Source organism: Mesoplodon densirostris, chromosome 4 (assembly GCF_025265405.1).
Source record: "Mesoplodon densirostris isolate mMesDen1 chromosome 4, mMesDen1 primary haplotype, whole genome shotgun sequence".
NCBI classification, from domain to species: Eukaryota; Metazoa; Chordata; class Mammalia; order Artiodactyla; family Ziphiidae; genus Mesoplodon; species Mesoplodon densirostris.
The window spans coordinates 7,452,078-7,466,664 of NC_082664.1; positions in this window are offsets into that span (position 1 = coordinate 7,452,078).

Below are 14,587 nucleotides of genomic sequence, written 5' to 3' on the forward strand. Positions count from 1 at the left end.
CCTTTAGTTCAATAAATATTTGTTGAATGAACTAATAAAATAATAAATTAATATATAGATAGAGCCTCATTTCCTGGATCATTGGAAGAGTTAACTTAGTGATATCATAGCCTGAATGAGCACCTTGTGATAGAACACATTTTTGAGGATGATACCAATCCAGTAATGCAAATCAATACTTAAATCAGGACAATTACTACCTCATACAGCAGACATAGTACCCCGATGCCAGTTCTCAGTCAAATCAATTTAATTAACTAACAAAGGTAGTTGTTATGGCAACAATGCTACTAATCTGTCTCAGCAAATACTCAGTATAATTGACCTGTTGCTAGGCAACAACCAATAGGTTGGATGACAGATGATGACAAATTTCATCTGGTGCAGATGTTGCTGTTCAGTCACAAATAAGGCCTCTGGTCAAGGAGAAGTTTCCCAGAGAACATCATCCAGATGTCGATACAATATTTCTAAAGACCTACTATTGCAGTGATACACAGAAACAACCAAAACCCAAACCCACATTGTTTTATAGGCTGAAGGTCTAGCAAAATAGATATTATGAAAATTAGGACCAGAATGTGTACACATACTAAGCCCTATTTAAAATGATATCATTATTTTAGATTTTTAGAGGTGTGCTCAGTATCGCTGATGAATATTCCCTTTATCTCTCTATGTAAAAATAAAATACACATTTATAAGTATATACCTCTGATATGGAAAATATATAATTGGGAATTAGGCACATAGAATGATTTCATTCAACAATTCCACAGCTGTCCTGACTCTCTCTCTCCCCTTTGGTACTCTCATTCATGATGGCCTATACTTGACAATTTAAAACTTTACTTGTTTTCATTTGGGAAACCAACTAATGATTTCCTAGATTGCTAAGTAAGAGACATATCTCTTATTGTCTGCCTCCTTTCATCTGTAAATACAAGTGGCATATTCAAATGAGTGCCAAAGGGAATACAAGAGTAAGAATAAATTTTTTAAACAACACACTGCCCTTTTACCCATCCATATACCGCAAAACTGCAGAAGTGGGCCCGCTTGCTGGCTGAGCTGACCCCTGATAGAGATACTGAGAGTCTGGCTCAGGGGGGAGCTATGTTTTGTAGCATGAAGCCCTATGGCATCATAGCGGACACATGAGGCTCAAACTCTGAAGATTAGGGTCAAACTCATTCTTGATACTCTGAGCTGCATGGCCGTGGGTGAGTCACTTCTTCATCTGGACTCTGGGGGGATCCAGTAAGTCCTTCCCAAGCCCTGGGGACTAACTCTATGGTTCTGATGAGGCATCTTGTGTCCCTAGCCACAGGGGACTTAGTAGAAGAATTTGAGAAGGTTCCATCCAGCCCAATCCCATCCCCACCCCCTTACAGGAAGGAGGGCTAGGGACACCTGCCCGAAAGGTACACAATGTTGTGAACATAGGTGAATCTATCTATACCAAGACCAGCGTGATAACCATGTCGATATTAATGCTAAATAGTTATTTAAATAAGGTTTCATGAGAGTTATTGTTCTTCACAGAACTCTATTTAGAGGATGAAATGTGCCTCTTTGATTCACAAAGTGAGAAGTCTAGATAGTACTGTAATTAAGTAAAAGGAGGAGAGGGAAGAGAAAGTGGAGGGAAAGTAAAGAGAAGAATAAGAAGAGGAGGGGAGGGAGTGAAAAGGAGAGAGGAAGAGGGAGGGACAGAGAGAAAGGCAGAAAGGACACCTACCTTACTTTTGGGAGTGCAATTCCGATGCATTTGTGTTTGAAACATACATCGAAGTGTCCTTTTCTGATAATGTATTCTCAGGCTATTGGTCCAGTATTTGAATATATATATATATATATATATATATATATATATATATATATATATATATATATATATATATATATATAGTTTCTTTGAAGCAACTATTGCATAAAGGGAAGCTAATTTGGGAGGAGCAATTTTCTCAGAACTGATTGCAGAAACAGCCATACAATTATCTCAACAGAACACTTAGAACAGTGCTGAAAGGGCTGTGTCTTCTGATTTACCCTCATCTCCTGCATCATGGTTTAACTTCCTGCATCTAATCACTCCCAGAATGAGACAGACTGAGGGTTCACCTCCTGAAAATGACCAGTGATCAGGGAATACCCAAGGGTTGCAGTCTCAAACTCTCTCTTTTTGCCCTTCAAATCCTCCCCTCTCTCAGCAGACTGATATCTGAAGCAGGTACCTCCATGTCACACGCCTGCCTTCATGTAAAAGGTGCCTTTAGCCAAACTACCTAACTTTTCTGAGCTCCAAGTGATCAGTGTTTCAGATGGGAAATATTTCCAGGTATACTTTGTAAAGTGCTATACAAATGTAAGATGGGAATAGAAGTCATAGTAGAAATAACTAGAGCGGTATTTGGACATGCTCTTCTTTGGCTTGAACTTGAGAAATAAAGAGAGTGTATACATATTTGTTCCAGGCACTATGGTTTAGGCAAGATCAGGTAATAGCTAAGAGTGTGTGCTCTGGACTCCAACTGCCAGGGTTTGAGTGCCAGCCTGGTGAGTTAGTAGCTGGGAGACCCTGGGCAAGATATTTAATTTTTCTAAACTTCCATTTACTCTTAGGTAAATTGAGGAAATTCACAGTGCTTCCTTTACAAGGGCAAGGCAAGATTCAATGCTGCAATCTGTGCAAAGTGCCTGGACATAGTTTCCATTCCAGAAATGTTGGCCATTATTATTACAAATATCATTAAGCTCTCCTGACAATGATCCCCTGAGGTTGGTATCCTCTGCATTCTCCCCTCTGAGGAAAATGAGGCTTAAAGAGGTGAAGTAGTTTGCCCAGTGTCACCCCCAATAAGGGAGGGTGGGGACCAAGCCCAGGCTGCTTCCAAGGCCCACACTCTATCCACTCAGCTTAATGAGAGTTTCAGCTTCACGCTTCTCTCCCCTTGATTAGGTGTTAAATATTTACCATCTTGCCTTTCTTCCTCTCTACCCTCTTTAAAAATGGTTTAATTAAAATCATTCATTGAGCTCATGATAAAAATATGTAAATGTGATGATTTTTGTGAAATGAATCTATTGTTTCCCTTTCATTCCCAAAGGACTGTGGATAAGAGAGGATCGAGATTCAGGTCTTCCAGTGAATTTGAACAAGCATTTGATAATATGTTGTATAACTGATTTCAAGGTCTGGTGGCCACAGGCAGGACCCAGCAATTCATGTGTGCAAAGCACAACTGGACTCCCAGGCAGGGGCTGGTGGTGTAGGGGGAGCATTGCCTCAGTATTTCTAGGAAAATTGAGTGGAGTGAGTTTGAAGAGGCAGAGCTGGAGGAAACCCATTTGCATTTCCCCACTGGTCCTCCCCATGCTCACCTGTCAGAAGGTAACCGGGATGGTATTTGCTTCCTTCCCCTCTGAGGTCACAGCTGCAGAACGCTCATGCCCCTCCCCTTCCTCCTGCCCCATGATCCTGCCTGGCCTGTGCACTCAGTATAACTCAATGCTCTTCCTTTGTTCCTTAAGCACCTGCTCTATGCTATATTCTGAGGGTTCAAGTCCTTGCATTCAACACCTATTAGCCCAGTGAGAGTCACTGAGCCTGGCAGTGGGCTAGGTGAGTGCCCCCTTTCTTCAGATTTCAAGAAATCTAAGAATGGTCATGTGGACTTCAGAACTGCCAGCCTAGCCTGGGTCAGGGGAAGGACAGGCTCTTACTCAAGCACTCTTGACATTTTTTGTGCTCCCAGCCAATCATAAAGAAAAACAAACAAAAACAAACAAACAAACAAACAAAAACATGCCTCCAAAGTTTACTCTCCAGTCTAGCTTGGCTCGTTTAGGGGTCATTTTTTTTTAATGGTTCCCAAACCCTCTGGTATTAAATAGGAAAGGTCACCACAATAAACAGCCTCCACATCTAATGGCTTGGCACAGTGAATTTTATTTCTCACTCATAGATTAGGAGTGGGGATTGGGCAATAGGTGGGGGAACGCTGCTTGGTGTCTAGTTATTCAGGGATCAAGTCTTATTCCACTTTGTGACTCTGCCTTCCTCTAGTTCTCTCAAACGACAAGGATGGTTTGGGAAGCTTTTTTTTAAAAAATAAAAATTAGGATTCACTTTATTTATTTGTTTGTTTATTTATTAGTTATTATCTTTTTTAATTTTTTTAGTTCATATTGGTGTATAGTTGCTTAACAATGTTGTTTTAGTTTTGTGTGTACAGCAAAGTGATTCAGTAACACATATACAAGTATCTATTCTTTTTCAAATTCTTTTCCCATTTAGGTTATTACAGAATATTGAGCAGAGTTCCCTGTGCTATACAGTAGGTCATCTATTTGTTGATCATCTAATTTAAATATAGAAATATGTACATGTCAATCCCAAACTCCCTAACTATCCCTTTCCCCCTGTTTATTTTGTGAGTCTGATTCTGTTTTGTAAATACAAAGAACCATAAGAGACTACTGCAAGCAACTATATGCCAATAAAATGGACCACCTGGAAGAAATGGTCAAATTCTTAGAAAGGTACAATCTCCCAAGACTGAACAAGGAAGAAATAGAAAATATGAACAGACCAGTCACAAGTACTGAAATTGAAACTGTGGGAAGCTTTTACGGGCCAGGAAGCAGTGCAAACTTCTGCTCACATTCCAGAGCTCAGCCCCATGGCTGCACTACAAGGGAGTCTTGGAAGTGGAGTCCAGCCCTGTGCCTGAGAAGAAGGGGAGCATACAGGCTCTAGTGAGGGCCACACCTGTGTACTGTGGATTCCTTTACAATGTGAAGTCTTTGACGACAGGGATGATGGAACTGCATATGCTGAGCACCTTACTCAGTGCCTGGTGCTACTGTGTAAGTGGCAAATACTCCCTGGGGAAAAATGAGTGACTGAATCAGTTATTGAACAACCTAAGCTGTTAAATAATGATCAAAACCATGGACACAACCTCCCATCATTTGGTTATAGCATATGCTTTAGTCTACTTTGCTGTGTTGAACAATGCAGAAGGGAAGGGTAGCATAACTTGGACGTTTCCTAATCCTTCTCTAACTTTTCAACATTTCAATAGAAACTGCTTTCATCTCACACCCTTCTTCTCTGGACAAAAGTTTGCAGGGTGAGAGGCTCAGCTCCTTTAGGAGGTATTCTTATCACAGTTTTATTCCCTCCAACTCATCCCAGTTCCTCCCAGTTGCACTAACGTTTTATTTCCTTCTCCAGTCACAGAGAAGATGACATGAAGCCGTATCCTGCACCCTGTGTACCAAACAGCTCCTAGGAAATCTCTCATCTCAGACATCTAAACGTTATCCTTGATATAGGAACAGAGTTTTTTAATGTATAAAATCCTTTTCTATCTTAAAAATTTCGCACATTCAAGAGCATTGTTTTTCCTTAGACACGAAATGTCTAATCAGAGCCTCTAGGTTGAGTCCTTTGTTCTTCATGGCGTCTTCCCTTTCTAGGGTATATGATACACAGTGAATATATCATAGATTCAATGTTGGGCAGCATAGGACAATGGGATTTACTGGAATGTAAACCACAGTATTTTGGTAACTCAGAATACTGTTGCTCTTACAGTAGCTGTATTAAAACAAAAGTTGAAGAGCAACCTTATACTTCCATGTTCCACCTGCTTCCCCTTCTACACCCCCAGATTTCACAACACAGGGGCCCAAGGGGATCCAAAAGGGATCCTGTGATGGTTAACTTTATGTGTCAACTTGGCTGGGTCATGGTGCCCAAATATTTGATCCATCAAAACATCATTCTGGATGTTTCTGTGAGGGTGTTTTTAGATGAGATTAACATTAAATGGATGGATTTTCAGTAAAACATATCTCCCTCTAGCATGTGGATGAGCTTCATACAATCAGATGAGGGTCTCAAGAGAAAACACAATAAAATCCTCCCCAAAGTGAGAGAATTCTGTCCCCAGTCTTCAGACTCAAGACTGCAACATCAACTCCTCCCTGGTTCTCCAACCTGCTGGCCTGCCCTGCAAAACTTGGACTTGAAAGCTCCCATAATCTCATGAGCCAACTGCTTAAAATTCTGTCTCTCTGTCTCTGTCCCTCTCTCTAAATATATATACACACACACACATTTTGCATACACATATGTATTTTCATATACATATATGTAACATTATATATAAACATACATACACATACATATATATGTAAATGTGTATATACACACATGCATCAGGTAAAAACAATAACTCCAAATACCCCCTTTTTCCCAAATAGGAGATCCAAATAAAAAGTTTCAGTCAACTTGAAAATATAAAGTTTTAGAAATGAAGATGAAAGAGTCAAATGTCTACTTACATTTTTTCATTAATTTATTTACACATGCACATTTAAAATACCTGAAAAACACAGTACTTACATTAATACTATGAATGAAATAAATCCTAAAAATAAATAAGCATAGACTACTTGGAATTTTTGAATCACTTTATCAATTTGCATTGTATTCAGTTTAATTTGTTTGTTTGGAATTTTACAAAATCAAGAATTTTGTAAAGGTAGCACATCAATAGTACTTACTTAACATTTCAGCTCAAGAATTATCCCCTTGAGACTTCTCAAAGAAAATGAATATTTTAAGAATCTTGTTTCTCAAGATTCTTCTCTACTCCCCTTAATTTTAAGAAACACAACTTTTGAATAATGAAAGCAATCATTTAAAAAACTTGAGAATTCCTGATTTCTACTTATCCCATGAAAATGATTTTCAAAAAGAGAAACTTACAGATGCTGTAATAATTGTAGTTAAAAATACCTCTTCAGCTTCAGGGCATTCATAGTAATTTGAAGAGATTATTGACCACACTGATAAGGAACAGAAAGAACTCCTTTGGGAGAGTCAAACCAGGTTAGAATATGGGCAAAGTATCTAAAAACTGGATGAAACTAATTTTTTGTTCTACATTAAATAATTGAGAGATTTTTCTAAGTACCTGAAAACCTACATTTAGACTAATTCCTTCTTTTCTGAAAGTCACTTTTAGGGAAAATGCATCACTTTGTACTCAGATATATACAAGAGTGACCAGATAATTTTCTGCCCAGAATATTGGTTGGTTGTGGGGAGAGGAACTGACCTGGGGGCCACTTTAGAGCATCTTTCTCCCTTCCTCCCTTCAACATTCTCAATTTGCTGAATCTGGTGTAATGCAGGAAATGCAGGAGTGAGTTGTTTTCAATTCTTTAGACATGACATACTTTCCTCAGGGTGGTGTTGCCCCATAGACATATAATGTGAGAGACACACACAAAATTGTAAGTTGTCAAGTAGCACTTGAAAAAGGTAAAAAGGAAACAGGTAAAATTAATTTTAATAATGTATTTATTGAGCACAAAATATTATTTTTACATGCAGTCAACATGAAAAGCATTCATGAGATATTTTCCATTCACTTTTTTCCTAATAAGTCTTAGAAATCTAGTGTGGATTTTATACTTAGAGCACAACTCATTTTGGACCCACTACGTTGCAAAGCTCAATGGCATCTGTGGTTAGTTTCTATCATACTGGAGCATGCAGCTTGAGATATAAGTATATATATACATACATAAAAAATAAGAATAAGAATATACAATAATATATAGGTATATATATTTGTATATATTCTTATGTCTATTTTTATATATATTTTATATATTCTCTATATATGAATATATATTCTCTCTATAAAATATATATTATATATAATAATACATTCTATATATATTCTTACATCTATTTCTATGTATATTTTATATATATCTTCTTATATATATAATGTATAGAAATAGATATAAGAATATATATACTCTATTTCTATTTGTATCTATTTCTATATATATTTTATATATATATATATATATATATATATATATATATAGTTTGTGTTTTTTTCCAGCATAGAGGAACCAATTCTAAAACTTGCTGAGTGATTAAGTACATATTTTTAAGGGATGAGTTGGGGAAGTGGGACATTTATTTATTTATTTCCAGGCAGTTTTGTTCCAAATACATGAGTGTCATTTCAGAAATAGACACTTCATCAGTTTGGATCCTACTCTTGCCATTTTCTCTGCCATTGAACTAGAGCAAGCTGGTCTCATGCTCTCCTCCTCTGCAATTCATATCACTCCTTTTCTGTTAAGGCTCTGGGCTTGAGGTCCAAGTGTTATGGAGAGCTCATTCTTTGAAATATGTTATTCTGCTGTCTCTTAAAGCCTTCAAGTCTTAAATAATAATAAAAAATCAGAATGGAATTCAAGTTTCACTTATTAGACATTCAAGAGGAAATATTACTCTACTTGATGTTGACTATTTGAAACAATAATTAGTAATGATTAAAAAACTGTCATTTATTGAAAGCCTACTCTGCACTCCACCTATCCAAGGTACTTTGAAGTTTACTTTTACTTTATTTAATCCTCATAACTATACCATGAGAGTAAAAATACCTGATTCATAGATGGTTAAATGTGCCTTAAGTGAAATCCTTTGCTCAAGAACCCAGAGCTGGTAAGACATAAATAAAAAAAATTAAACACAAGTTTTTCTCTTCTGGTTCAGGTTCCATAGTATGATCCCGGGGCTTATGATTTTGCACTGTTTAGAGAATTTCTTCCAAGTAGCATTACTGAACTTTTATGTATTGCAGAACATCTGGCCCTAAAGTGAAAATAACCATGTTTGAGTCCTGACCCTCCTTTTATCACTTACTCTATGGCTTTGGAAAAATCATATAGTTGTCTTCTGCTTCCTCCTCTGAAAAATGGAATAATGAAGTACCCCTCAAATGTGGATTCATGAAGCTTGGGCATCTAAGTATGCTAGAGCATGAATTAAAACCACAAACACTAGAAGTAACCTGTTTATTAGTAGGGCAATAACCTAAATAAAATAAAAATGTGTCACATGTTTCAACAAAAATATTAGATATACAGGCATTAAAAGTAAAATTTTCAAAGAATATTAAATGTCTAGATTCTGGATGCAGTGTTAAGTAAAATTTTTTTAACTATAGAAAAAACAATATATACCATATGATCCTAATTTGGTAATTCACAGAGACATGCATAAACACTTAGGAAAAAATAATCCTGCCAAGAATCACATTTATTGTGGTTATCTTTGGGTCATAAATTACAAGTGTTTTTTTCAACAGAGTGCACTTCTATATGTTCCAAAATTTCTATAATGATCACATGTTAATTTATCTTCTTTAATAAGAAAAAAATATATATATTTTAAGTGGCATCTTTAGTTCCCAGGAAAAGTTCACTTTTAATGAAGACCATTTGATTCATCAAATAAAGTTTTCTACCTCCTACACTTAATGAACTATTTTAAGTCTCCTCTTTCCTTAGACACCTACTGTTCCTATTAATTCTAATACACTATCAGCCCTCATTATAACACCCCTGAGGGACCGTAGGAATAAGTGTTTTTTCCAACAGGCACAAAGTGAAGTCACAGGGAAAGTAAGGAAAATTGGAGACTTTCTAGTTCCCTTATGACCTAAGTGGTTTTTTCCTAAGTAAGGCTTCTGTGAGTTACTGTGTATATATCACAACAGTTGTAGATGAAGCGGTTGATCTTTTATGTAATAATGGTTTCTTGCTTTAGTTAGAGATACAAGGAGGATTTAAATGTCCGGCAGAACCTAAAGGCTCTCTAAAGGGGAGTGAGCCCCAACTGTGCTTCTATAGAATTCCAGGAATTGTGAAAGGAATTCTAGAAGATGTGGATTTGGTTATTTAGCTGCTAGTCGCCGAACATCCCAGAGACCCTAGTCTGTAGAAGGGCACTGGAATTTCCCCTCTCAAAACTGTGCAGGTGAAATGGAACATCTGCTAACACTGTTTGTGTTAGTGAGGGAACCATAGCTATTAGAACCAAATGCTAGTTCCTGTCTTCTGTAAGACTATTGGGAAGCTCTTCCCCAAGTTCTCCAATCAAAACTAATCTGACTTTGTTCAAATGTGAACACAGTGTGAAAGTCTCTTGATGCCTGTAGGGAGATCAAGGTGGAGAAGAAAAGGACTGTGAAATCAAGAGCAAGGGCAAGGTAGAACAACTGCTTGGAGTCTGAGATTCATCGCAGCTTGATTGTTCTTTTTGTGTGACGTGTGTGTGTGTGTGTATACATGTGTTTCAGTTTAAGTGAATAATGGAGTTGAAAAAATATATATTTCTAAAACTGATGCCCGCTGTGTTTCTCTAAGAATAGTCAATCAAGGAGGGTGTGTGATGTAGTGGGTGAACACTTCCTGTCAAGTCAGAATGATGGAGTTCAAGGTCTGCACCATGCACACAGGCTGAAGGACCTGTGTCAAGTTCCTTCAACTCTCCAAATCTTAGCTTCCTCTCCTGGGAAGAAGGGATAAGACCATCTTTCTCACAGTGTTGTGATGAGGATAAACTGAGTGGACAGACTGAAAAAACAATGGGTGATGATTATTGCACTCTAGTTAATAGATGACTCTTTTTCTACCTGATATAGCAAAAGATCACATTCTTTGAATTCAGACAAGAGTTTTAAAAGTGCTCCTCCATGTGTTTTCTCATTTACAGTCTTAAGTAGAATTGTTCATGGTGATAAAATATGAAACTGTGGACTGGATCAACCTTAAAATCTTCTCTGAGAGTCTCAGGGGCTTGTCTCTCAGGTGTTCCCTAACTTTTCCTTGCCGGATTCAGAGTAGACCAAACAGCAAGTTCAGATCTGTACATTCCCTTCAACTTTTTGTTTTTTTTTTAAGGCACTTGGTCCCAACTGCAGATGCCTAGAGGAAGATTTACAAGGGAACTGAGAAATTTTGTGTCTTAGGAAAGTTGTTTTTTTTTTTTTTTGGAGGGGGGGTACTTTACAAGCCAACATAAAAAAAAAAAAAGGTCCTTTTATGAAAGCTATCCATCAAATGTCAGGGATAATAATCAATTTTCTGTCACAATGAACTGATAAAAGCTTTCAGTAATAATGTCATGGGGGGGAAATTTGTGTTGGAACTCGAAACGCAGAGCCCTGATATCAAACGAATTCATAAAAGCTCAATGCCGCTGTAGCCCTCGGAGGCATGACAAAATACAATTTCTCACCCACAGGATATGGAATAATTCCCCTTTTTTATTTTTACACTGAGAGGAGCAAAAGGAAATCTGAATTTCAAAAAAAAAAATATTACACAATCCTGTTTTTGCAGGGGAACATTAGTGATCATTTTGGCCACTGATATCAGAAACCGTTCTGGTGATTTCTCTCACATCATGCAAATGGCTGCATAATGTCTGCTCGTCTTGGAATGTAAAATCAAATCAGCATTCTAATGCTACAAGCCGGTGATGAGCTTGAGAATAAATATTCAGGAGCACATAAAAAAAATCAAGGCAATCAAGAGGAGCCAGCGTCCTCACTCGGACTATAAATCTTTGTCTATTTCAATTGTAGGGCTGGCCGAATCAGTGTAAAATTCCAGCAGGGATGTCATCAATTTCTGTTAACCTCTCTATTCCTCTTTGTGTTGGCTCTGGGGTGATGGATTGGTTTTGTCACTTCTGCTCCGTTCACAGTGTGTTAACATGGAAGGGTGCAGGCAGGTTATGAGGAAAGGTTATTGCTGTCCCAGCCCTGACCCTCCCTTTCTCTCTTCTGTAGGATCACAGGGTCCTTTCACATGGGGTCTCCTTTCGGTTCCTGGATGCTCAGCTCAAAGACCACATGTTGGCTGGTCCAGTGCTGAATCACACTAACCCTAACCCTAACCCTAACCCTAACCCTTTAGAAGCGAAAATAGGCCTATTGATTCAGTTTCCAAAGGATCAGCTGGCAGTATATTAAGATAAGGGAAGGGAAATGTTAGGAAACTGGACTCCAAACACAACTCAGGCTCTGAGTTACTACATGGCCTCAGATATACCTGAGTCTCTCTTGGTGTCACTTTCTGAACTGTAACTGGCTTTTTCCAGCCAGAACACCAGTAGTTAACTGTATATTCTCACAGCATGCATAGGCTGTGACTTCAAGGTTGCAGGACAAAGTATGCTGTTTATTAACACATAGCTTATAACTGTGTTGTCCAGTATGGTAGCCCCTGGTCACATGTGGCTATTTCAATTTTAAAGTCATTAAAGTGAAATCAAATTTAAAATTCAGTTCTTCTTTTCACTAGCCACATTGCAAAGTGCTTAATAGTCATCTGTGACTTATAGATACTCTATTGGACAACACAGACATTCAACATTTCCATCATCATAGAAAATTCTATGGACAGAGCTGGCTTAGATTGAATTTATCTATACGGGTCTATGACTTTCAAAGTATTCACCAAGGGAAGGCAGATACTTATTTCAATAAGGTTGCCATTGTTGAAACATTGGAACTTAGTTATACAGCTATTAATCAAAGATGAAGCATGTTCATAAGGTAATGGCTTGCTTGGAAATTGACTCTAAAGGAATTCCAAAGACGTTTCAAGCTTGTTTTGAGTGATGACAAAGTTATTGAAATAAGTATGATAGAAAGAGCTTGTGGGCATTTGTTTCAGAGGGATCTGAATTCCAGACACAAATCTAACACGTCCTAGTGCCAAGACCTTGGGAAGTTCATTGAAACCCCTGAGCCTCAGTTTTCTCATGAGTGATATAAGAAATAATAATATCTTATCCATAAGTTTTTTTCTGAAGTTTAAATGAAATAACATTACAAAGAAATCTAGGAGGGTGCATTGAACAGAGCAGGAACTTAAAACACTTTTGCTCACATGATGTGAAAAATTTTGTACACCCCATCTTTAAAAAGTATTATGAAACTGTGCATTACAAGGGTAGGTGCAATGGTAATTTTAAACTACTAGAACATAGAGACAAGCACCAAGTATCATCTTGGGGTAGTGGTTGTGATTTCCTTATTTTGAAGTGGACTCTGGCAGATGGGTCATCTCCTGGTTCACCTTCCATCCTATCTCCTGAAGCCTAAGCCTTCCTGGACTGCCAGGATTGCCAGTTGCAAGCCTAGATCTCCATGAAATGGTGGATCAGCCACAGGTTCAGCAGGACATGCATGGGAGTCAGTCCCAGGGTGCTGTCTGTGGACTGGCAGTCCCCAAGCCTGGGATCTCATGTGGGTGCATTGGTCAGATTGTCCATGTCTCCAACTCCCAATAACCTTTATTGCCAAGGAACACTGGAGCCCCACGTGCAAAATGTGTCCTCCTGAGCAAAGCCCTTCTCCTTCTCAAAGGTCTTGATTCCCACTCTAGTCTCTGCACTTGGAGCCTGTTCAGTGGCTCAATATCCACCCCTTGTCTCCACCCCCAGAGTTAGTACGGACACTCCAGTATGGCTGAAGTAGGACATCCTGGCAAGGATTGAAGTCTAGAGACCTCTTTTGTTTCACGGAGTCAGAGCATTTCCACCTCTGGGTAACATGCTCAGGCTGTTTGTATCCTGAGCCACAGATCTTTGCCTTGTGTGTGGTGAGTGCACTGTAAATGTAAATATTTGATATACATTAAATAAAAGTGAATGAATCTTATGTGATAACATTATTATACAACATGTTAAGATATTACCAATGTCCAGAAGACTAGTTTGTTTGACAAAATAGTAGCATTATTCAATAACTATATTTGACTCATCGATTAATTAACAAACTTGTTAACTTACTGGTTGCCCTATTACCTTGTCCTAACATGTAAGGCTAGTAGTGAAATATATGGAGTAAACAGGATTAAAAGAAAGTAAGTGAAACAGAAGGAAGGGAAAATAATGTTGTTGTCAATGCACATTAGGTGTCTTAACGCCCAATATCTAAGGTAAAAAATGTCTCCATAACAGCAACGTTGCACTGAAGTTCTACCACAGGTCAATGATTTTCCTATATTATTTCTAAAGCTCACAACCTACTTGTTTTTTAAGCCAACCAATGCTCAAAGAGGTTACTATAATTAATTTTATGTGTCAACTTGACTGTGTTAAAGGATGCCCAGACATCTGGTAAAACAGTTTCTGGGTGTGCCTGTGAGGGTGTTTCTGGAAGAGATGAGCATTTGAACCAGTAGACAGAGTAAAGCAGATTGCCCTCCCCAATGGCAGTGGGAATCATGCAATTCCTTGAGAGTCAAAATAGAACAAAAATGTGAAGAAATGGCAAATTTGCTCTCTCTGTTTGAGGTGGGGCATCCACATTCTCTTACCTTCATATATTGACACTTGATACTTGGATATTGCTCTCAGAATGAATTGCATCACCTGTTTTCCTGGGTTTCTAGTTTCAGATGGTAGATCATGGGACTTCTCAGCTTCCATTATTACATAAGCTAATTCTTTATAATATATATTGTTTTATATGTATATATACGTATAAGTATATATCCTCTTATATACCATATTATATGTTTTATCACATATATAAAACATGTATAAGTTATATATGCATCCTTTATTATATACATATATATATTTGGTTCTGTCTCTGTGGAGAACACTTACTAATACAGAGGTTAAAACACTTGCTTAATGTCACTCAATAAATATTCTGTTTACTAATTCAGGCCT